Source organism: Sciurus vulgaris (assembly GCF_902686455.1).
Source record: "Sciurus vulgaris genome assembly, chromosome: 5".
In the NCBI taxonomy this organism is placed as follows: Eukaryota; Metazoa; Chordata; class Mammalia; order Rodentia; family Sciuridae; genus Sciurus; species Sciurus vulgaris.
This window is the reverse complement of record NC_136465.1, coordinates 93,757,026-93,779,826: the sequence shown is the minus strand read 5'-3', so window position 1 is coordinate 93,779,826 and position 22,801 is coordinate 93,757,026. Positions and strand designations below refer to the sequence as shown.

The 22,801-nt window shown below is 37.8% G+C and overlaps 1 protein-coding gene and 1 long non-coding RNA gene across 3 annotated transcripts in view; one reads left to right on the top strand and one right to left on the bottom strand.

Moving 5' to 3' along the window:
* The window catches only part of RASSF8 (Ras association domain family member 8), a 142,086-nt gene that overhangs the window by 115,515 nt on the left and 3,770 nt on the right, over positions 1-22,801 (bottom strand). The window lies entirely within an intron of this gene.
* LOC306662073 lies at positions 16,900-18,226 on the top strand. The gene is made up of 2 exons (XR_013764054.1): positions 16,900-17,015; positions 17,316-18,226. It is a non-coding gene; the product is annotated as an uncharacterized lncRNA (long non-coding RNA).

Sequence of the window (22,801 nt, the reverse complement as noted above, 5' to 3'; positions counted from 1 at the left end):
CTCTACCACTGAATTTCTTAAAGGTCACATTTTCCAAAAGAACTTTCCTAACTCCTCCTTCCCTCTAAAACCAAAAACTGGTCTCTGCCTCCCCCTTAACAACAGAGGCACAACCGTGTTGCAGATCTACCTCCTGCACCAGACTGGTGAAAGCCCTTCAAGGCACTGTCCGTGCCATCACTCCCGCGGTCAACCTCCCTGCACAGGACATGGTAGTTAACTCCAGTGGTGCTGGAGCTGCCCCCCTGGGTTAGAATGCTAGCTCTGTCATTGCACGCTTGGACAGACTATTCTGTGCCTTGTTTTGTGCAGAGATAAAATGGGGGGATTAATAAAAGACTTTTTGAGATAGTTGTGAGATTTAAATGAATAAAGGTAAAGAACCTGGCACACCACAAGCACTCAGATGTTAAAATAGGATTACTATTATTATTTTTAAAAAATAAGTCTCTAATTCCTCACACTTCTTAACTCAATGCTTAACCTCACTATCCCTGGGAAGTTCACACCAACGTTGTGATTTCAGAGAGTCAAATCCTCATCCAGCATGATTTCCTCTTTGCCTCTAATATTGCCAACATCTCTCTGATCTTGAGGCTCTTTTTCCCCCTTTGTTTCCAGGAAGGATATCTATCTCGTTTTTTCCCTTTTGGCTTCTGTCCTTGTCTGGAGCTGCTAGAGATTTTGACCATTTGATTTTCTTCTTACCCTGCTTGCTACAGACAAGCTTACCTACTTCAGTCTTTAACTACTACTACATGGGTCCAGTCTATAGACAGATCATGTCCAAAAAATGACTAGAAGAACGATTGGGCCCTATCAATATTTCCAGCCCAAGCTCCCTTTGAGTTTTTGATCTTTATTTCTAACTGCCTTCTAGGTAATCTCACTGTAGAACAAAACATAAGACCTTTCTCTTGTCTATTCTCTCAATGGGATATGGTTAAACAGTGTGAGGTACTAACTGCAAAATCTGTTTCTCTAGGACCTGGTATCCTGTTAGCTATCAATTCAACCTATTCTAATTCCCTAATCACTGGCCCAAATATCTTCTCAATTGCCAAAATGAAATCCTTTCATTAAGGTTTCTATATTCTCACTCTTTATTATTGTGCCCACCACCATCTGGTCTCCCAGGTTGGAGGCAGAGAGACCAGGGGCCTCATAAATAATGCCACCAGAACGACCAGCTTATACTGATCCCTTCATGACCCTGTTTAAATTTTTTTCATTACAGTTCATGTGCACATTTGAATATCACAATCTACTAGAATATATTTAATAAGTACCTCCCATGCTGAATAAAGCCCTAGCTTCCCTAAGAGTTCTAATAAACAGTTTCTGCTTCTTAAAACTCAATTTGGCAAAAACATTATTTTGTTGCTTATGAGGCACCATTAATTCTAAGACACAATTATTCTGTTTACCATCAAGGAAAAACTGCTAATTAAACGACAATCTATTTCTTATCACTTAACCTTTTTTAATTGAAAAATATCACTTTTTATTGAAAGAATTTTTTGGACTTTGAATACTGATTTTTGTCATGTATAATCTATGGTAAACATCAAGCATAACTACAGCAAATATGTAAAGTTAGCAATTCAAGGTAAACTATGACTGTATCCAAATAAATAGTAAAGTGAATACTAAAGGCTATATAAATAAAAAGAGGTGAGATCACCATGGATCTCAGTCACAAAACATAAAAATAATTCCTAAGAAGTATACAGGATATTTTTAAATGAGTAACTGAGAAAATTTTTTTAAGCAATCACTATCCTGTTCCAGTATAAAACTGTTCAATAAATTCAACTGGAAGTTGAAGTCTATCTAGAAAGAAACAGGTCAGTTAATTAGTTCAAAGCATGCTAGAAAAGCAACTCCTTTACTTTTAAAATTTAAAATTCAACATATTAAGTTACAGAATGGACAGATATCAAAGAAAAATATTCTCCACAGGAGAAGAAAAAAAGGAATGCCAACAAGATACTCACAAGAGAAATAACAAGTAGTAACCAAGCTTGTAAAGAAGCATTTTAGTTCACAAAAGTTTTGAAATAACTCAAACCATCTTAGGTAGAGAATGAAACATGAGAAAGCAGAGTGGAAAGTTCAATGTATTACATATCTGAGGACAGAATGGAAAACAGCCACATGCTGGTTAGATTTAAATTAAAATTCAGAATTTTTGTGTGTGTGTGTGTGTGTGTCACAGTGTCACATTTAGTTCATAAGCTTGAATATTCCAATCTATTAAAAAATCTATATTTAGCCACCAAACCACATCTACTATGTCTGAATGTGTAAATATCTACACAAGGCATTCACCAGGCTGTAGCTTGCTTAAAACATTTTGAAGGATGGATGGGGTGTTAAAATCTTAGCCTTACCTCAGTTACCGAAAGCTTTAATTTTTTAGCCCTCATTTCCTTTTAGAATAGATGAACTAGACCTAGAATTTAATCAGGCTTTAGGTTACATGAGGTTGATCCACATGTAAATATGCACTAAACAGATAAAGTACGAATATGCTCTGTATGCTGAATTAACATGGGCATAAATAACATCACGACAAACTGACTTCCCACTTTTTATTAAGATCGTTCTATGCACATTTAATGTGCCTGTTAACAAACCCACTTCTCTATTAAAGAGAATACACAAACAATAATGTAGCCTTCTTACCTACGTCAACATGAATATATTGCAATATCTTGATTTACTTTGGAGCTATTCTAACCTGTGGTACTCTGTGATGTTTTCAGGTTAGGCCATAATTCTGATGTTACCAGGAGCACACTTTCCAGCATGGAGATAAGAGGACTCTGATCAGGAAGCCTAAACACCAGAAGTGGTTACTTTGAATCCTTTTAGGACATTTTGTTCTAGTCTTCTGGATGGATTTTATCTGATGAGCTTGTTAATTAGCATAATGAATGTTAGAACGGGGCTCACACTGGTGGAAGTAAAGGATTCAATCTGTGGGCTTGCTAAAATGTTTTAGAGGCCCTCCCACCCTTGTATGAACAGAGTTAAGTTCCCCTGATGGCAACCAGAAGTCCAAGAATCTTGCCTGTGTTATGCTATCATGTCTGCCCTGAGTAAATATTTCTTGAAAGATGTGTCAGAACACCTAAAAACAGAGATCAAGTTTACAAACCAACTGTACCATTTTGTGCTACTTGCTAGTGAATGTTTATCTAAAAATCATCTGTATGTCCAGCAATTTTGTCCGAAACTGGCTTATATATGAGGCAGTGAGAGAGCAGGTAACCTGGATCAGCTTTAAGCTTTCTTCACAGGTATCATCACCTACCTATTATTTCCCCAAAGGACACCCAAGATTTGGGTATGTCCAAATGTACTGTGAGATCACGGTTTGGATCCCTGTTGTTTCACAGAATATACAAACTTTATGTACCTTAACTCTGCATGGGGACTATGAGTCATGTTTAGCCTACCATTCTCACAGGCTTGCTGCGACAACCAAATCATGGAAAAAAATGTACAAATGATTAAAACCATCAAGTACCATAATCATGTGCAATATTATTAAAACCTTCCTGAATTTACACTGTGGAATACAAGTGTGTTGGTCTTGTTACTCTACCTCTTTCCTAGATGTTAGTTTTACTTACGTGTCTGCTTTAAAGGCCTTCATTCTGTTGCTTCTGAAACTCCTCCCCATTCACACATGTATACATGCACACATATATGCTTTTAAAATCTGAAACACTCTGAACTGGAAATGTGATAAGCAATACTTGTTATTACAGTAATTAAACAATCTCAGCATTGGCATAATAAAATGTGATACATATATAATTAATATAAACATTAAGAGTTACTAAATACAGGAGTAAGACAATGTGGAGGTTCTGTGACCACCACTGCAGATACTTTAACTTGTAAACAGATGATGTTGGCCTGTCTGACACAAGGGTATCATATCCGGGCTTAGTCCTAGTCATTTAGGAGCTTAAAAACAACTTTATTTGATCTTAGAATGAAACTGCTCCAGATTGGTTCTCTGGATCTGAAGTTCAGAAGCATCTGCATATCCACCTAGATTCCATTCTATTCTAAAAACAGTATTAGAAGAGAGTCATCATAACTTTGAGACTTGAAACTTATCATCATTAATATAATGCAAATGAATTGCTCAGTACACATAAGCAAGTAAATAGAAGGGCCAAGTTGTAGTTCAGCAACAGGGAGCAGATGAGGATTTGATCAGAGGAATATTACAAGCTCTAGTGCCCCATTCTACCACTAACCATGTGATTTTCCAATTCCATTCTTCAGTGATTGTTCTTCTGAAAAAATATGGTGCAATGACCTCCCAAGAGTCTCCTGGTATCGATACCACCACGTCTTTATGGAAATTCCACAGTTATTTGATATCAGTAATCCTTAGTTATAAAACCCAGTATCTTTGCCCCATCAATTGCTTCACAGCCTAGTTGTACTCAATGATGACTTTCAAAAGGCTAGATTTGTTATTTTGGCAAAATCAAAGCATATATTTGAAAAAAAAAGATTCTCAATTTTTTCCTTACAAATATTTTAATTTGTGCATGTAAGTTGGTAAGTCATATTGCCAACTAAATTCACTAAATTGGTATACATATAACTTGCTAGCTTACTGAATATCTGAAAGGTGGAAAATATCTGCTAAATGTACAAGAGCAAAAATATAAATTGCAATGATTTGGATTGATTTTTCCAAACAACAACAACAACAACAACAACAACAAAAGCTCAGTTGTATGAAAGAGATTTGATTTTACTAAAAAGTCACGCTGTTCCTGAAATAGAGGAAGGATAAATTACAAGAGAGTTATGGGCAAACTCCCATACAAGCTGGTTAGTGTTCTTTGCAATGGTTTCAGCTTTAACCCATAATCTCAGCCATTTCAAAACCCTTAATCCACTGCACAACAGGAATGAATCCATGCAAACATCTCACAGAAGTCATAAAACATGGTGGATACATTCATTGGTAGTAAGTCAGAATCACTCAAATGGAAGGCTACATTGTAATGATGTAATAGAAGGACCCTGTCACAAAGATGTTGCTTCTAATCTCATCTCAAATACTCCCTACTGAATGATCCTTGGCTATTCACTAAGGATTTTCGAGTTTATTTTCCTAACTATAAATTGCCAGATCTGATTAATTCTAATAACTATTAAAAATAAAATTAGATATGAACATAAAAGTGGCTGAAAAATTAGTGCTCTGAAAAAGACTTAGGTGAGGAGAACTAACACTGAGATAAACTGATGACTAGGGAACCATCCTAAAATTCTAGACCCAAATCACAACTTTCTTGTGTGAAAGATCAGGTTCACATGTATCAGAATTAGTTGTAACACACAGGGCTGGTTCTGATCACAGCAGACAACCTGGGACAAGGAAGAAAAATTAATAGAAGACTTGTTCATAAAGCTTACTGCCTTGGAATAAAGCCCACATCTTCAAAAGCAGCATGTAAGAGTCTCCATACCTGGTCCAAGCCACATTATCAGCCGCATTTCTCTCTATGCCTAATGGGACATCCCACACTGAGGGACTGCAGACAATGTGCTACCTCCCAAACGTACTCTGCACTTCCATGTTCCTGCTCTTGGACAGCCTCCACTGTGGCTTCAGGTTATGAACGGTCTCTTTCCAGCTTCCCTATTACCTCTTGCCCATTGTGTGTGTGTGTGTGTGTGTGTGTGTGTGTTTTGCTGCGAATGAACCCAGGGCCTTCCTTGTATATGTGAGGCAAGTACTCGACCACCGAGCTACATTCCCAGCCCTCTTGCCCACATTGATACCATTGTCCACCAGTTGTATTTCTTTTGGTCCTTTGGTACGTGATTAGTGTATACTGTCTTCCAAATAGCTTTCTCTGCTTCCTGTATTATTAGTAACAAGTCCTTCCTCTTTCCTGTTGCATTTATTTAATTATTTGATGCTGGAAATTGAACTCCATGCCAAGCACATGCTCTACACTGAGATAAACCCCTAGTCCAGGGCTTTTAAAGTTCAGTATTTGCTTTGCTAGACAGTACGCCTCTTAGAGGCAGAAGCCAGTCTTATCTTTGTTACACCAACCACTACTAGTTTATTTCTTTCTACAGAACATGTACTCCTTGAATTTTTGTGGAGCAAATATAAATAAGGTGGTCTCAAGACACTCTACAAGAAGATGCCAGACAATACTCCAAAGCCAAATTAATTCTAAAGCAATTCCAACATTTCTTAATGTAAAATCTGAACAAATAGACAACTTAATTCAAAACAAAGACAAGAAAACAAAATAAAAACCTGTGATTCTCATAACCAATCCTGCTATCAATAAAAACTAAACAATTTTTAGAACAGAGTGATGTCCTTTACAACAGGAGATGGAAAATTATTGCTCATCTCAGCTTCTACCACTCCCCCAGCCCACTGGGTACATCTAACTTTTTTGTTGTTGTTGTTCTTCATTTATTTATTTATTTTTATTTAAATCTTTTTTATTTTTACAGACTGCATTTTGATTCACTGTACACAAATGGGTACAACTTTTCATTTCTATGGTTGTACACAATGTAGATTCACACCACTCATGTAATCATACATATACATAGGGTAATATTGTCTGTCTCATTCTACTATCTTTCTGTCCCCCACCCCCTCCCACACCATCCAAAGTTCCTTCATTCTTCTCTTACCCCCACCACCCCCCATTATGTTGTCGTGTACTTATCAGAGAAAACATTCAGCCTTTGGGTTTTGGGCTTGGCCTATTTCACTTAGCATGATATCTTCCAGCTTCATCCATTTACCAGCAAATGCCACAATTTTATTATCCTTCATGGCTGAGTAGTATTCCATTGTGTATATGTACCACAGTTTCTTTATCCATTCGTCAATTGAAGGGCATCTAGGTTGGTTCCACAATCTAGTTATTGTGAATTGAGCTGCTATGAACATTGATGTGGCTGCATCACTGTAGTATGCTGATTTTAAGTCCTGTGGGTATAAACCAAGGAGTAGGGTAGCTGGGTCAAATGGTGGGTCCATTCCAAGTTTTCTGAGGAATCTCCATACTGCTTTCCAAAGTGGCTGCACCAATTTGCAACTATACCTGCAATGTATGAGTGTGCCTTTTTCCCCACATCCATGCCAACACTAATTATTGCTTGTGTTCTTGATAATAGTCATTCTAATTGGAGTCAGATGAAATCTTAGGGTGGCTTTAATTTGCATTTCTCTAATTACTAGGGATGCAGATCACTTTTTCATATATTTATTGATCACCTGTGTATCTTCTTTGTAAAGTGTCTGCCCAGTTCCTTAGCCCATTTATTGATTGGGTTCTTTGTATTTTGGGTGTAAAGTTTTTTAAGTTCTTTATAAACTTTAGAGATGAGTGCTCTGTCTGAAGTGCATGTGGAAAAGATTTTCTCCCACTCTGTAGGCTCTCTTTTCACATTATTGATTGTTTTCTGTACTGAGAAAATATTTTTTAGTTTGAATCTATCCCATTTATTGACTCTTGCTTTTATTTCTTGTGCTATGGGGGTCTTGTTAAGGAAGTCTGGTCCTAAGTCAATGTGATAGAGAGTCGGGCCTACCTTTTCTTCTATTTGGTGAGGGGTCTCAGGTCTAATTCCTAGATCCTTGATCCATTTTGAGTTGAGTTTTGTACAGGGTGAGAGATAGGGGTTTAATTTCATTTTACTGCATATGGATTTAATGATACCAGAACTACCTATAGCTCTCCACAAACCATGTTCTCTCTTATACTCTGTTACTTGTCTGGAGGAGTCCTTACAAAAAATCGAGTCCAAACTCAAGAATGAACTTTCCTCTTAAACACTATCTATTTCCTTAGACAGATTAAGGTCATCTTTACATTAGTATTCACTTTCAACCCCAACCACAGAACCCACGTCTCCACTGTATCCATTATCATACTCCCAAGATGATTTGTTTAAATGCCTGCCTGGCCCTTCATTCTATCAAAATATCTGGAAGAAAAGGTTAGTCCTTTTTCTTTGCATATCCAGTTCAGAAACACTCAATAGATAACTAGTGTCTGAACAAATCAACAGTGAGTAGAGGTACTGCCCAATCCACCAACGTCAACTGTCTATAAAGAGCTAACCTAACCTGAATGTGTTCTCTGATATGTGGATGTAATTCACAATCAGGGGTGGGGGGAGAATAGAGGTGCTTTGTACTACACAGAGGGGAGTGAAAGGAGGGGAGGGAGTACGTGGATAAGAATGATAGAATGAATCAGACATTATTACCCTATGTGCATATATGATTACATGATCTGTGTAACTCTACATCATGTACAACCAGAAGAATGAGAAGTTATACGCATTATGTATGATGTGTCAGAGTGCATTTTACTGTCATATATAACTACTTAGGACAAATAAAAATAAATAAATAAATAAACTCCAAAGAGCTAACATACCACACTGGGTCAGGGCTACAGGTTCACCCCTCATTATGCTTTGAAGAAGCAGTCAAGTTCAGGGTGCATCTCCAGCAGTATTCATTGCAGTCTATTTTCCCATAGAGACAATGTTATCACTGATAAACAGGTTCCGAGCTGGTCCATTTAATTTCATTCAATTGGAAGTTATAACTATCTAAAATAGTTAAAACTGTACTGAGAGAAATTAGGTTTTCTACTTACTCAGATTTTATATCAAAAGTTCATTCTGAAACTACTTTTAGAATTAACTTGGCTTAGAGTATGATTCAGTGGCTTCCAGTATCATGTTGTTAAGAAAACATATTAAAATAGTAAAAGTTCCCTGTTTTATAGATTTTGTGGGCTAGACTAAAATCTTAGCTCTCACTTTTAGGTAAATACCTCTGGAAGAAGGCATTCCAAATCACTGTCGTCTTTTACCAGTCTCATATTTTAAATCAGAGGCTTCCTTCAAACAGAGCATTCTCCCAAGTAGACCAGCCAGGGTGGCATTTCTCACTTCCTTGCCTTTTCTTTCTGTTTCCACCTCCCACACTATGTGATTAGGAAAAAAAAATGTTTAATATTAGCCCAAACAAAACATAATAAACAAATATTCTGGGGGGTGAGAAATTACATACTACATTTACAATGATACTAACCTCAGCTGGGCCCTCACACTGCTGTTCCCTTCACATTCCTTAGACCCTCAAGCTAACTGAGCACTTGGGGCTGCTGACTTCAAAGCTTCTCTGTGTTGCTTAAACTCCAATCTTGAAGCTACCTGCTTTCACTTCCAGCATCCCTCACTTCATAGAGAAATTTGTGCCAAATGGATATGGGTTATGTTAGTCCATTTGGGCTGCTATAACAAAATATTATCAACTGAAGTAGCTTATAAACAAAAGAAAGTTGCATTTCCCCCAGTTTGGAGGTTGGAAAATTTATGATCAATTCCACATCTGGTGAAGCCCACTTTCTGGCACTTTTGGCTGTGTTCTCACATGGTAGAAAGAACTAGCTACTTTTATACTAGCATTAATCTCCTTCATGAGGGCTCTGCCATCATGACCTAATCACCTCCCAAAGGCCCCATTCCTAATACCATTAACTTAGGAGTTAGGATTTCAATACAGGAATTGTGAGGGGACACAAACCTTCAGACCAGAGCAGGTTACCTCCCTGAGCAGCCATATCTCCAACTCTAATTATAAAATGCAGTTCAGATCTGTCTAGCAAAATTATCTGACAAACTCATTACTTCAAGTTAATCCTCATGATCAGTTTATAAAGAAGATACCACTGTACTGGGTTGACCCATAGATGAGCAAACTGAGGATCAAAGAGATTAAAGGATGTATCCACAGTCTCATGACTACTAAATGACAAAACAGATAGAATCTGGTTCTCCTGACCTTGAATTCACATTGAGCTGTACCACACCTATTTCAGTATAGCCCCAACATATTTTCTCAATTCTCCTTCTTATGTTCCATAGTCCAGTCAAATTGGCCAACTGCACCTACCCAAGCACTTGAACACATAGAGTTGCTTCTTTTAAAAAACAAATGCTGGGTTTGGGTGTAGCTTAGTGGTAAATTACATAATTAGCATTCATGAGGTTCTTGGTTCAATCCCCAGCATCAAAAAATAAATAAATTAAATAAATAAATAAATAAATAAATAAATAAATAAAATAAAAAACGAAACAACCCCACCTAAAAGACTCACAAATGCTTTCTTTTTATGATTATAAAGAACATGCTCATTATAGAAAATTTTGGAAAACAAAAAGATGAAAGAGTAAGACTAAAAGTCATCCACTATAAGTGAAAATGAACAATCTACCACTATACACAATATGGATGAATCACATAACCTCAAATGTGGGAAATTAGACACAAAAGAGTACATGTGGTAAGATTTCATTTACATAAGAAACAAAAACAATCAAAACTATGGAATGCCACTAGAGGTTGGGGACATGAAGGCCTAGAGTATGCAGAAAACACCCTGTTTCTTGATCTGGCACTTGCTGCCTGGCTATGTGCAGGGTGTAAAAATCAATGGTATGTGTATTTTCACATGTGTGTATGTACACACACTAGTATAGATACACACACGTACATATAGCATACGTGAAGTCAAAAATAATATTAATATTTTAGTGTATTTTCATTCTGGTGTTTTTTTCCCTTTCGGTATGACTTTTTAAAAAAACAAAAATAATTATGATCATATTGTATGTGCACTTTTGCATTCTGATAGTTCACCTAACATAAAAGCAAAAACATTTACCAAAACTATTGTAAAGAATTCTTCATAAAAGAAATACAAATGGTCAACAAATACATGAAAAATGTTCAACTTCACTAGCAACTAGAGACATACAAATTAAAACTACATTGAGATTTCATTTCACCCAGTCAGAATGGCAATTATCAAGAATACAAGTGCAGAGCTGGGGTTGTAGCTCAGTGATAGAGTACATGCTTAACGTATGTGAGGCTCTGGGTTCAATTCTCAGTACTGCACACACATAAATAAATAAAATGAAGGTCCATTGACAACTAAAAAATATTTTTTAAAAAACAATACAAGTACAATAAATGGTGAGATGTGGGGAAAAAGGTACACTTACACATTGTTGGTGGAATTACAAGGTGACTGCAAATGGGTGTAACTACTCTGGAAAGCAGCATGGAGATTCCTCTATTTGACCCAGTTATCCCATTCCTGAGCATATAACCAAAGGACTTAGAATAGTATAGTGACGGCCACATCAATGTTCATAGCAGCTCAATTCACAATAGCTAAGCTATGGAACCAACCTAGGTGACTTTCAATAGATGAATGGATAAAGAAAATGTGGGACATATACACAATGCAATATTAGTCATAAAGAAGGATGAAATTATGCACTTTGCCGGTAAAAGGATGGAACTGGAGACTATCATGCTAAATAGAATAAGCTAATCCCCAAAAAACCAAAGGCCAAACATTCTCTCTGATATGTGGATGCTGACTAACAAAAGGCAGGGGTGGGGGAGTGGAGGTTCACTGGATTAGATGGGGGAATAGGGGGAAGGAAGTGGGGTGGGAATGGGGAACACAGTAGAATGAAATAGACGTAACTTTTCTAGTTCTATATGAATACACAACCAGTGTAATAACCACAAGAGTGGGAAGTCATACTCCATGTACGTATGATATGTCAAAATACATTCTACTATCATGTATAATGAAAAGGAATAAAAAAAATTCTTCATAAGTACTTTTAATAGCTATAGAAGAGTCCATCTGGTGCTTACACCACACTTCCTTAACAAGTGTCCTGATATCTATCATTTGTTTCAGTGCTCATTATTATAAGTATTACTGTAATGAATACTCCTATCCTTTAAGTTGTTTTAGCCACTCTCTCCTCTTACACTGCCTTATATGTTTATATTACACATTATAGCTGTTTTAGTCAGCTTTTCTGCTGCTGTGACTAAATGCCCTGACCAGCACAATTGTAGAGGAGGAAAAGTTTATTTAAGGGCTCAGAGGTTTCAGAGGTCTCTATCCATAGACAGCTGGTTTCATTCCTTGGGGCTCAAGGTAAGGCAAAACATCATGGCAGAAGAGTGTGGCTGAGGGAAGCAGCTCACATGTTGATCAGGAAGCAGAGAGAGGGGTCTCTACTTGCCAGATACAAATACATACCCCAAAGCCATCCCCCAATTCCCACCTCCTCCAGTCATACCCTAGCACTTCAGTTACCACTCAGTTAATCCCAATCAGGGGATTAATTCACTGACTAAGTTAAGACTTAGTCAGTGAATTAATCCCACTCATTTCTCCTCTGAACCTTCTTACATGGTCTCACAAGTGAGCTTTTGGGGGACACCTCACATCCAAACCATAACTATGTAATTATTTATGTACTTACCATACAATCATTGCTCAGTAAAAAGCTTCCCATAAATCAGACCACATCATTGCACCTCCATCCCTGCAGAACATTATGTCAGTTTTCTGAACATGATTGGGTATTTAATATTCATTGAAGGGTTTTCAGGAACCAAGTAAAACCTCCATTCCTACCAATCCAGATTTCAGTATCACCTTAGTGGTCCATGAAACTTGAGTGTTTTAGGCAGTAACGTTCCAAACTTCTTGTTTAGTCTGCATAGCTAAATGCTTCCAGTCAGTTAAGCATGGCTCTGTTTGAGGGTATAAATACTAGACCAAACACTGAATTCACTCAACAACTGGCTATGCCAAGCCTTCAGAATCCAGTGAGAATCAGACACTGCCTGGCATTAATGAGTTTACAGTGGTGGATAATTAAATATGAATGCTGCTTTTAAGAAGAACCACAGTCAGGCAGGGAAGGTAACATAAAACAATCTGGAATCCTCCCTCTTGAACTTTCAAATCCAAATGCACAGGCAGGAACAGATACCATCCCTAGAGCCAAACACTGAATATTCAACCTGGGTGGGTGCCTTCATGCTTGTTAGTCTGTGGATGTGTGGGTCTGTTGTATTTAAGATATAGTTTGAAGTGTTTCACAACATTATTAACTTTGTATCTCACAATGTGCAAAATCATGGTACCTTTTGTACTACGATTTTGCATTGTCAGATAGGATTACGACGATTATGACAGAAACAAAAAAGAGAGCTAATAAAAATAGCTGAGTGGTAAAAAAAAAAAAAAAAAAAAAAAAAAAACCTCTTTTTTTCTCTTTTATTTTTCTCCTTCTTTCCTCCCTCTCTCCTTTTCTTTCTTTGGAAACAGAATGAAGACTGGAAAGAACCCTGAAGGGCCAAGAATGAAACACAGGCAGGAATGATGAGCTAGAAGGCAGAAGACAGAGCTTCAGAAGTCTTTCCATTTTGAATGTGCAACAGAATGATCAAGACCAAAGGTGGAACGTGGCCCAGTGTTAGTTCAGGAGGCCAGGACATTGTCTGAGAACAGAAAGAATGAGCACAGCAGGGTTGAGCCCACCAAGGTTCTTGTAATTCAAGAGGTGAGGGGTGAACATAGACATCAAGAGCTACTGAGGGGCTCCCCAGGGCCCCAGAGAAATCATGAAGGTGCCCCTGGCATCAAGAGATCTTTAATGTAGACAAAGTTTCTCCACTTTAGAAAAAGATGCCCCACAGAACATTTAGTAGCAAGGGCAAAACTGGTTATAAAGCTTCAAAGATCCAACTTACACTCCTTGAACTGCATCAGGGGACTGCAAGCTTAAAGCCATCTTACTCACTTTGAACTTGTGAACAAATGAGTTTAAGAGTCCTCTCAGAAGCTCACCTGTTTTAAGTGAGAGCTTCTAAAATTATAGGGCAAAGAATAAGAGCGAGGCTTATGGTATAGAAAGAAGGCAAGACAGGCTCCCATGGGAATGAGTGCCTCCATCAGGAGGGAGGGATAGTTGCACTAGCTTTAGGACTACTGGGTATTTTGGTAGGCAAAGGAGAAGTGAAACCATCTTTTGTGTATGACCAGACAACAAGCTCATACATTTTGGCATCAATGTACAAGATGGCTTATTAATGTAGCTGCACACATGAGAACAGTAAGGGGTGGGAGGACCAAAAAGCAAGAGGTAGGATGGCCACCTGCAGGAGACCACAGTCAGATGTCAGAGGTCCTGTGTGTATCGGTCTCAATTCAACCCTGCAGGCACTGACAGGGCTGACGTGAGTTCTGTACTCAAGAGCTCATGGCTACACGTGGAGGATGAGTCTCAGAATGAGGAGAGCAGTCAAGAGGCAGCGGACTAAATGAGAGATGATGAATTAGGGTAATGAATGATGGGAGGCAGGGAAAACTTCCTCAGCTGTCCTGAAGGTAAGATCAGAAGGATGGATGAGTCAAGGTGAGGTGGCACAGGAAAGCAAGATTAGGAATAAGATGAATGATGGTGCCACAAACCCAGGCAGGAAATAAGGAAGAAGTTGTGACACGCTAATCCTAAGGAATGGCATGTGGTTCATCAGCAGGGCTGGAATTAGAGTGCAGTGCACTGAAGGAACATGGATTTGGAAATTCATTACTGCATACATCTGCGCGCGCGCACACACACACACACACACACACACACACACACACACAGTAGATCAATGAAAGTGGATGAAACAACAAACAGCAGAATTCTTACATTCTTATGAACCCCTTTCAGAACTTGATGAATTCTGCAAGACCTCTCACAAGGAAAGAGAGAAGGGTGGAATAAGGGAAAGGAAAAGAAAGGCACACAAACAGACACTGAGAAAAAAATATCAGGATGCCTGTAGGCCCCTTGTGGCTCATATACAGAACACAGGTTAAGAAATCATGGATCTGGGGTGAAGAGTTGAGAGGGTGACAGGTTGCAAGAAGGTTTAAAACAAATTTTTCAATCAGGATGTTATTGGCAAATTGTGAATGATGTCTTTACCATACACAATGCTGAGCATCCTGGGCCCAGCCTCTGATCAGAAATATCCACACCACAGTCTCAGCAATAACCAAACACTGCCCTCATGTATTTCCAAATGGTACCCACCCACTGGAGAATCCCTGGTCAAGAAAGAGACGAGGAGGCGGCAAAGATGACTTAGAAAGATCAGAGATAAAAAGAAAAGCAGAACTAATCCTCAAAACATACAAGGTAGCTCCCCTTCCAAAATTGTAACCAGGAAGGACCCTAGTCCTCACCTTCCACCTGGACACTATCTGAGCCATCCCTGGATGGATTACCACATTCATCTTCCAATTGGTCTTTCTGCTTTTAACCTTTCTTTCCAAAGGCAAGCAACTTTCCATATGGCAGCAGCACAAACCTTTGCAATTTTACTAATTTCAGTTAATAATAAATAGCATTTTTATATTACTAATCCCCACAATGACAATGAGATAGGTACCATTACTATTCCCATGTTACTGATGAGACACGGAGAAGTTATGGAATTAATCCACGGTCCCAGAGTACGGGACTAGGATTTGAACCCAGTCGATTCCAGGCTCCAGACTCTTGACTACCACCCCATGCTGCTCTCTGTTTTCTTCATTTCTCTGTTCAAGACCCTCAGCTGTCCTCTCACTCAGAGTAAAAATGAAGATTCTTGTCACAGTCAATAAGGCCCTAGTATAGTCCCCTCTCCCTGTCACATCCTCTTTGCCTGATGTCCAGTAATTGCCCCTCACTCTCCTCTAGTCTTGTCCTCTGGTTGCTGTGACATGGACACACCTATAGGCCCCTGCTCCAGGGCCTTTATGTTCATGATGTCCTCACTCTGGAGTGTTCTTCCAGCAGATAGTTAGAGAGCAGGCTCCCTCACTTCATTAAGGTCTCTACTCAAATGTGCTTACATTAGTGAGGACATCCGGTCTACCCAATATCAAGTAACACTTCCACCCACTCCCAGTATTTTCTATTCCCCTCCTTGCTATATATATTATTTTCTCCAAAGCATTTTCATCATATAAATAAAGAGAAATTACTTGCTTATTTATCAACACTCCTAGTAGAATAAGCTCTCCATGGACAGAAGAGCTTTGTGTTTTTTTTTCTCTGCTACGTAGCCATGCATAGAAGGGAATGCAGTTGGGGAAGAATGAACACATGAAAGGAGCTGTGGAAGAGATGTTTCAAGCCAGAAGAAGTAAGCCCAGAGTGGCAATGTGTTGCAAAACACTTTGGATACATTAGGAAATGCAAAGTTTCTATTGATTGTGGCAGTTAAGATATTGATGTATGTGGTTCTAAATGTTTCTAAGAAATGATACCTAGTTGCAGAGTGGGTGTGCAGGTGACCTAATAGAAGCAACTAACACAGACAATTCCTGTAAGAAGCTGGCGGAGAGTACAGACAACTAGAAGGAACTGCAGACTCCAGGGAGACTTGAGAATACTGTTTCCAGGCTGAGAGCATGGTGCCAAGAAAGGTCAGAGTGGAATTTCATAGAGAGAAAAGACTGCTGATGGGGAAAGACCTTACAGATGCAAACTCCAGAGTGTGCGGGATGAGAAGGATCTTTTGCATCAAGAAACAAACCCTCTTCTCCCACTCTGGCTGACTAAAGAGATGATGCTCTAACCCTGGTGCTCTGGAAAACCACCAGACTGGACAGGCTGTAGAGGGTTTAGAACTTGTCTTTCCCAAAGAGCCCTGAGGCCTGTCTGAACTCCCAGTTCAGAAAGAAAGAGCAGATGGAGCTCTCTGGAGTTGGGTAAAGGAGGAAAGGCACCAACTCTCCACTAAGTCACCTAATGCACATTCGTTTCCACATAGGACACATATAAATGTGTACTTCAAAACAACAGAGTAATGAATAAGTAGCCTAATTTAAAGATTATGAATTTGGTGCTCAGTATGTCTCATAACTACTCCAAAGCTATCCAGGCACAGCCAGGCTTTTAACTTACAAGGGCACTCTTTCCAATACAAACCCTATGGTGTTTCTGATAAAATACAACAGGGAAAGAGATGGCTAAGCCTGGAAAAATGAAAATGAAGGGGTGATCTAGGCTGAGATTTTCAAAGAGAGAAAACAGTGAAATAACAATCATTAACAGTAAATAACAAAGAGCACTTGAAATTAAAGTGGCAAAGAGCACAGGCATTGTGATAATAGAACAAATAACAAGAAGGGAAATGAAGTGAGAGAGAAGGAATATTTGGAAGGTTTCTTTAGAAGTAGGAAGACTTCTATAAAGGCTACAGGAAGGAAACTAGAAATTTTATTAAATATGACAAAAGCACATTATCAAGAACTGAATTTAGATGTTTTACACTTAGTTTGTGTTATCCAGCTATGAATGCCAACTGATAAAATAAAAAAAGGATGCAAGAGGCATCCTTACCCCTTTGAAACAAAGGGGTAAGGGCAATTCAGTGGAGGAAAAAATACTCTTTTTAACACTGTTGGAATGAATGAATTTTCATGTGAGGAAAATGAACTGTAATTCACAACTGATCTCATATAAAAATTAACACAAAATAGATCATAGACCTAAATCTAAGACCTAAAACTACAAAAACTAGAATACAAGAGAAAATCTTTCTGACCTTGGGTCAGGCAAAGATTTCTTAAAGCCATACTAGACATGCAATCTATAAAGGAACAAATTCATACATTGGAATTTCTCAAAAATTAAAATTCCTGCTCTTCAAAAGTCACCAGTAACGATGCAGAAAAATCGCTGGACAAAATACAACACCCCTTCATGCTCAAAACACTAGAAAAAATAGAGATAGTAGCTGAACACTGTAAAGTCTATTTATGCTAAGCCCAAGGCCAACATCATTCTTAATTGAGAAAAACTGAAAGCACTCCCTTTAAAAACTGGAACAAGACAGGGATGTCCTCTTTCACCACTTCTATTCAACATTGTCCTTGAAACTCTAGCCAGAGCAATTAGACAGACTAAAGAAATTAAAGGGATATGAATAGGAAAAGAGGAACTTAAGTTGTCACTATTTGCGGATGACATGATTCTAAATTTAGAGGATCCAAAAAGCTCCTCCAGAAAACTTCTAGACCTCATCAATGAATTCAGCAAAATAGCAGGTTATAAAATCAACACGCATAAATCTAAAGTATTTTTATACGCAAGCGATGAAACATCTGAAAGGGAAATGAGGAAAACAACTCCATTTGCAATAGACTCAAAAAAAAAAAAAAAAACTTGGAAATCAATCTAACCAAAGAGGTAAAAGATCTCTACAATGAAAACTACAAAACATTGAAGAAAGAAATTGAGGAAGACCGTAGAAGATGGAAAGATCTCCCATGTTCTTGGATAGGCAGAATTAATATTGTCAAAATGGCCATACTACCAAAAGTGCTATACAGATTCAATGCAATTCCAATTAAAATCCAATGATGTATCTTACAGAAATAGAGGAAGCAATCATGAAATTCATCTGGAAGAATAAGAAACCCAGAATAGCTAAAGCAATCCTTAGCAGAAAGAATGAAACAGGGGGTATCGCAATACCAGAACTTGAACTATACTACAAAGCAATGGCAACAAAAATGGCACGGTATTGGTACCAAAATAGACAGGTAGATCAATGGTACAGAATAGAGGACATGGACACAAACCCAAACAAATACAATTTTCTCATACTAGACAAAGGTGCCAAAAATATGCAATGGAGAAAAGATAGCCTCTTCAATAAATGGTGCTGGGAAAACTGGAAACCCATATGCAATAGAATAAAACTAAACCCCTATCTCTCACCCTGCACAAAACTCAACTCAGAATGGATCAAGGACCTTGAAATCAGACCAGAGACTCTGCATCTTATAGAAGAAAAAGTAGGTCCAAATCTTCAACTTGTTGGCTTAGGATCAGACTTCCTTAACAGGACTCCCATAGCACAAGAAATAAAAGCAAGAATCAATAACTGGGATAGATTCAAACTAAATAGCTTTCTCTCAGCAAAGGAAACTATCAGCAATGCGAAGAGAGAGCCTACAGAGTGGGAGAAAATCTTTGCCACTCATACTTCAGATAAAGCACTAATTTCCAGAATATATAAAGAACTCAATAAACTCTACACCAAGAATACAAATAACCCAATCAACAAATGGGCTAAGGATATGAACAGACGCTTCACAGAAGAAGATCTACAAGCAATCAACAAACATATGAAAAATGTTCACTATCTTTAGTAATAAGAGAAATGCAAATCAAAACTACCCTAAGATTCCATCTCACTCCAATTAGAATGGAGATTATCAAGAATACAATCAACAATAGGTGTCGGAGAGGATGTGGGGAAAAAGGTTCACTCATTGCTGGTGGGGCTGCACATTAGTGCAGCCACTCTGGAAAGCAGTATGGAGATTCCTCAGAAAGCTTGGAATGGAACCACCATTTGACTCAGCTATCCCACTCCTTGGCCTATACCCAAAGGACTTAAAATCAGCATACTACAGAGACACAGCCACATCAATGTTCATAGCTGCTCAATTCACCATGGCCAGATTGTGGAACCAACCTAGATGCCCTTCAGTAAAAATAGCAAAAAAATACATTAAAAGGTGCTCAACATCACTGTTCATTAGACATATGCAGATTAAAAGCATATTGAATACTACAATAACTAAAACTTGAAAAAGTGATTATACCAAGTATGGGCAAGAAAAGTAAAGGAACTATCATGCTTACACACTGCTGTAAAAACGTAAAATGGTACTATCAACTTGAAAACACTGGCTGTTTTTTTGTTTTTTGTTTCATTTTGTTTTTATCAGAGATTGAATCCAGGGGTGCTTAACCACTTAACCATATCCCCAAACCTTTTCATTTTTTATTTTGAGACAGGATCTTGCTAAGTTGCTGTGGCTGGCTTTGAACTTGTGATCCTCCTGTCTCAGTCTCCTAAACTGATGGGATTACAGGTGTGCGCAATTGCGCCTGGTTAATTTGGCTGTTTCTTAAAAAACTAAGCATACACCTCCCACTGGATTCAGTCATTCCATTTCAGGGCACTTACCCAAGATAATTAAAGTATAGGTCAATACAAAGACTGAACGCAAGTATTCATAACAGCTCTGTTTGTAATAGTCAAAATTAGAAAGAACCCCAATGTCCATCAATAGAAAGATAAACAAGCTGCTATACATTTATACAATTTTCAGCAATGAAAAGGAAGAAACAACTGCTATGTCAACATGAATGAATCACCAAATAATTCACTGAGTGAATGAAGCCAGCCTCAAACAAAATGCATATTACATGATTCCATCAATCTCAAATTCTAGAAAAGGTAAGCCACTCTATAGTGACAGAAAGCAGAACAACGATTCTGAAGGTGGGGGAAAGATGGAAAGAGAAAAAATTATAAGGGCAATAAGAAAATTTGAAGAGGATGATGGATATTTTCATTATGTTGATTGTGGTAATGATTTCACATGCATTTATATATTCAAATGTTGTAAATTACACAGTGAAGTATGTGTAGTTTATTGCATGTCAATTATATCCCAATAAAGCTGTTTTGAAAAAGAAATACATGGAAAGTCATTAAATGAAGAACAAACAAAATAAAGTACAGATAAACTACTGTAAGGTTTTCTGACATTTAATGCATCAGATATTAGAACCTCTTGTAAAAACGGCAGATTTTACATTAAACATCATAAAAATCCCCACTTTATTTCTCACTGGTATTTCTGGCAGAGTTTATATATTATAAATGTATTTAAAATTTTAAAGCAAAAATAAGTTCTTACTTTTCTAACATCTATTCATTAAGAGAAGTCTAGTTTTTCAACATATACACTTACATTTGGCATAATAATTTAATCTTAAGTGATCTTCCAATAAAAAATTATTATAATTAAGAATAAACATGACATAGCATTCAGAAGCCAAGGACAGTTAACAAGAATGACAAAATATATCACCCATATGAATAAAACCTGGTGGAAAGTAATCATGACACTCTTATTACGACCTTCACTTATGCCTGACTTATTATCAAAACAGAGTAAAATATATGCTACTGAATAGGAAATATTTTTCTTAATGCAAAAAACTTTGATAGTCCTGGAGCTAAGTTAATTACCTTTGTGCTCTATCTGAATGTGATTTAAATTAAAAAAAAAAATGCCCCAAATAAGTCTTCTAAATTCTATAGCAGGTTGTGAAATAAATATTATTGGTGCTAAGGGGTTCCAGGCAATTTGTTCAAGGTCACCAAGGTAACCAGTAGGCATGAGGGACAGAAAATAACAAGGGTTACCAACCCTAACTTTCCTCCACAATGGTGGTTACTTGTGATGCAAATGTCCTGGGGGCACAGAAACCCTGCACAGGGCAAATCATATGGTATGCCCTTCTCCAGATGGAGTCACACTCCTGATGTTTTTATTACAGGCAGAACTGGGGTCTAAATAAAATACCAACATAAGGCAAAGGGTTTGACTAAAGAAGGTATATGTCTATGTCTGACCAGCAAAAAAGGAGGGGGAAATGAGGAAACAAGAATAACAATTTCCTTGAGTGAAGGAAATGTATGAAAGCATAAGCTTCCTCTTTACAATCTAATGGGTAGACTGTGCACTCCTCTTTTGGGAATCCTCTTTTGGGAAAATACCCAGCAGAGGGCTTGGCCTATCACAGGAGCTCAAAAACACAACTGTAACCCTCCCTGCTCTCTAATCCAAGAGCACCCAAGCTGATGAAAACCTGTACCACCTGGGGTATCAGCTGAGGAATGAGTTCTAAAGACAACAGAGTCAATCTAAGGTCCCCTTTTTCTTTTTTCTTTTTACAGTGCTGGGGATGGAATCCAGGGCGTTGTGCATGCAAGTCAGACACTCTACCAACTGAGCTATATCCCACCCAGGTCCCCCTCTATTCTTAGTAATTGACAAAATACAAAGCAAGAACTAGAGTTACAAGATGATAACTGAAGGAAAACTATAGTTCTAAAAAATAAGTCATGAGAAAATGCACATGATTATGTAAGTAGAGATTACAAGATCAATAATAAAGACTTACATACTTAAGAGTTATAGGACACTGAACTAACATTTTGTAGAGTGACCACATAACAAAAATATTGAAAGCTTCAAGCCTTCTTTGGTCTTTAAAGGTCATAAGACTTCTTTGGCTAAAACAAAGAATGCTTTAGTGAGAAAGAAAGAAAAAACAACAACAACAACAACAACAACAACAAAAAACTTCCCCACCTCTAGGTGGCTCCCAGTTTTAAACAACTACCCTTCTCTCTTAGCTAAATGGTCAAAGGATGTCCAGTGACATCAACACCTGGACAGTACCTAACATCCTTAGAGCGTCAACTCTCATTTTTCTCCTGGAGCTTCCCAACCTTCCTTTGAAGTCTGGCACTGAGCAGTGGACAGCAGCTGACTGGTGTGTTATCATGTGATATGGTATAAAATAGTATGGCATGATAAGATCTTTTTTTCCTTTCACTAATCCTCTACTGATGAGAAATGCATAATTATTTTAATGATGTACTTAGAAAAGGATTATCTACAACAGAAAATCACAAGGGTAACACTAATTAAAAGGTGTCTCAATTTATTACTAACTATGAATTTTCTACAGAACGCAAATGCATTAATTTTGCCTGATATCTGTGAAGGTTCTTTCATATAATTCACATAACCAGCAAAGAAGGAATATAGGGCAGAGTTGGATTGGCTTTTATATCACCTTGCAAAAAGCAAATTTAATAAGGATAAAGAAGGCAATTGAGATACAAATACAAAACTGACATACTATCACATTCATTATATCAACAAAGAGTTATTGAGCACCTCATATATATATATATATATATATATATATATAT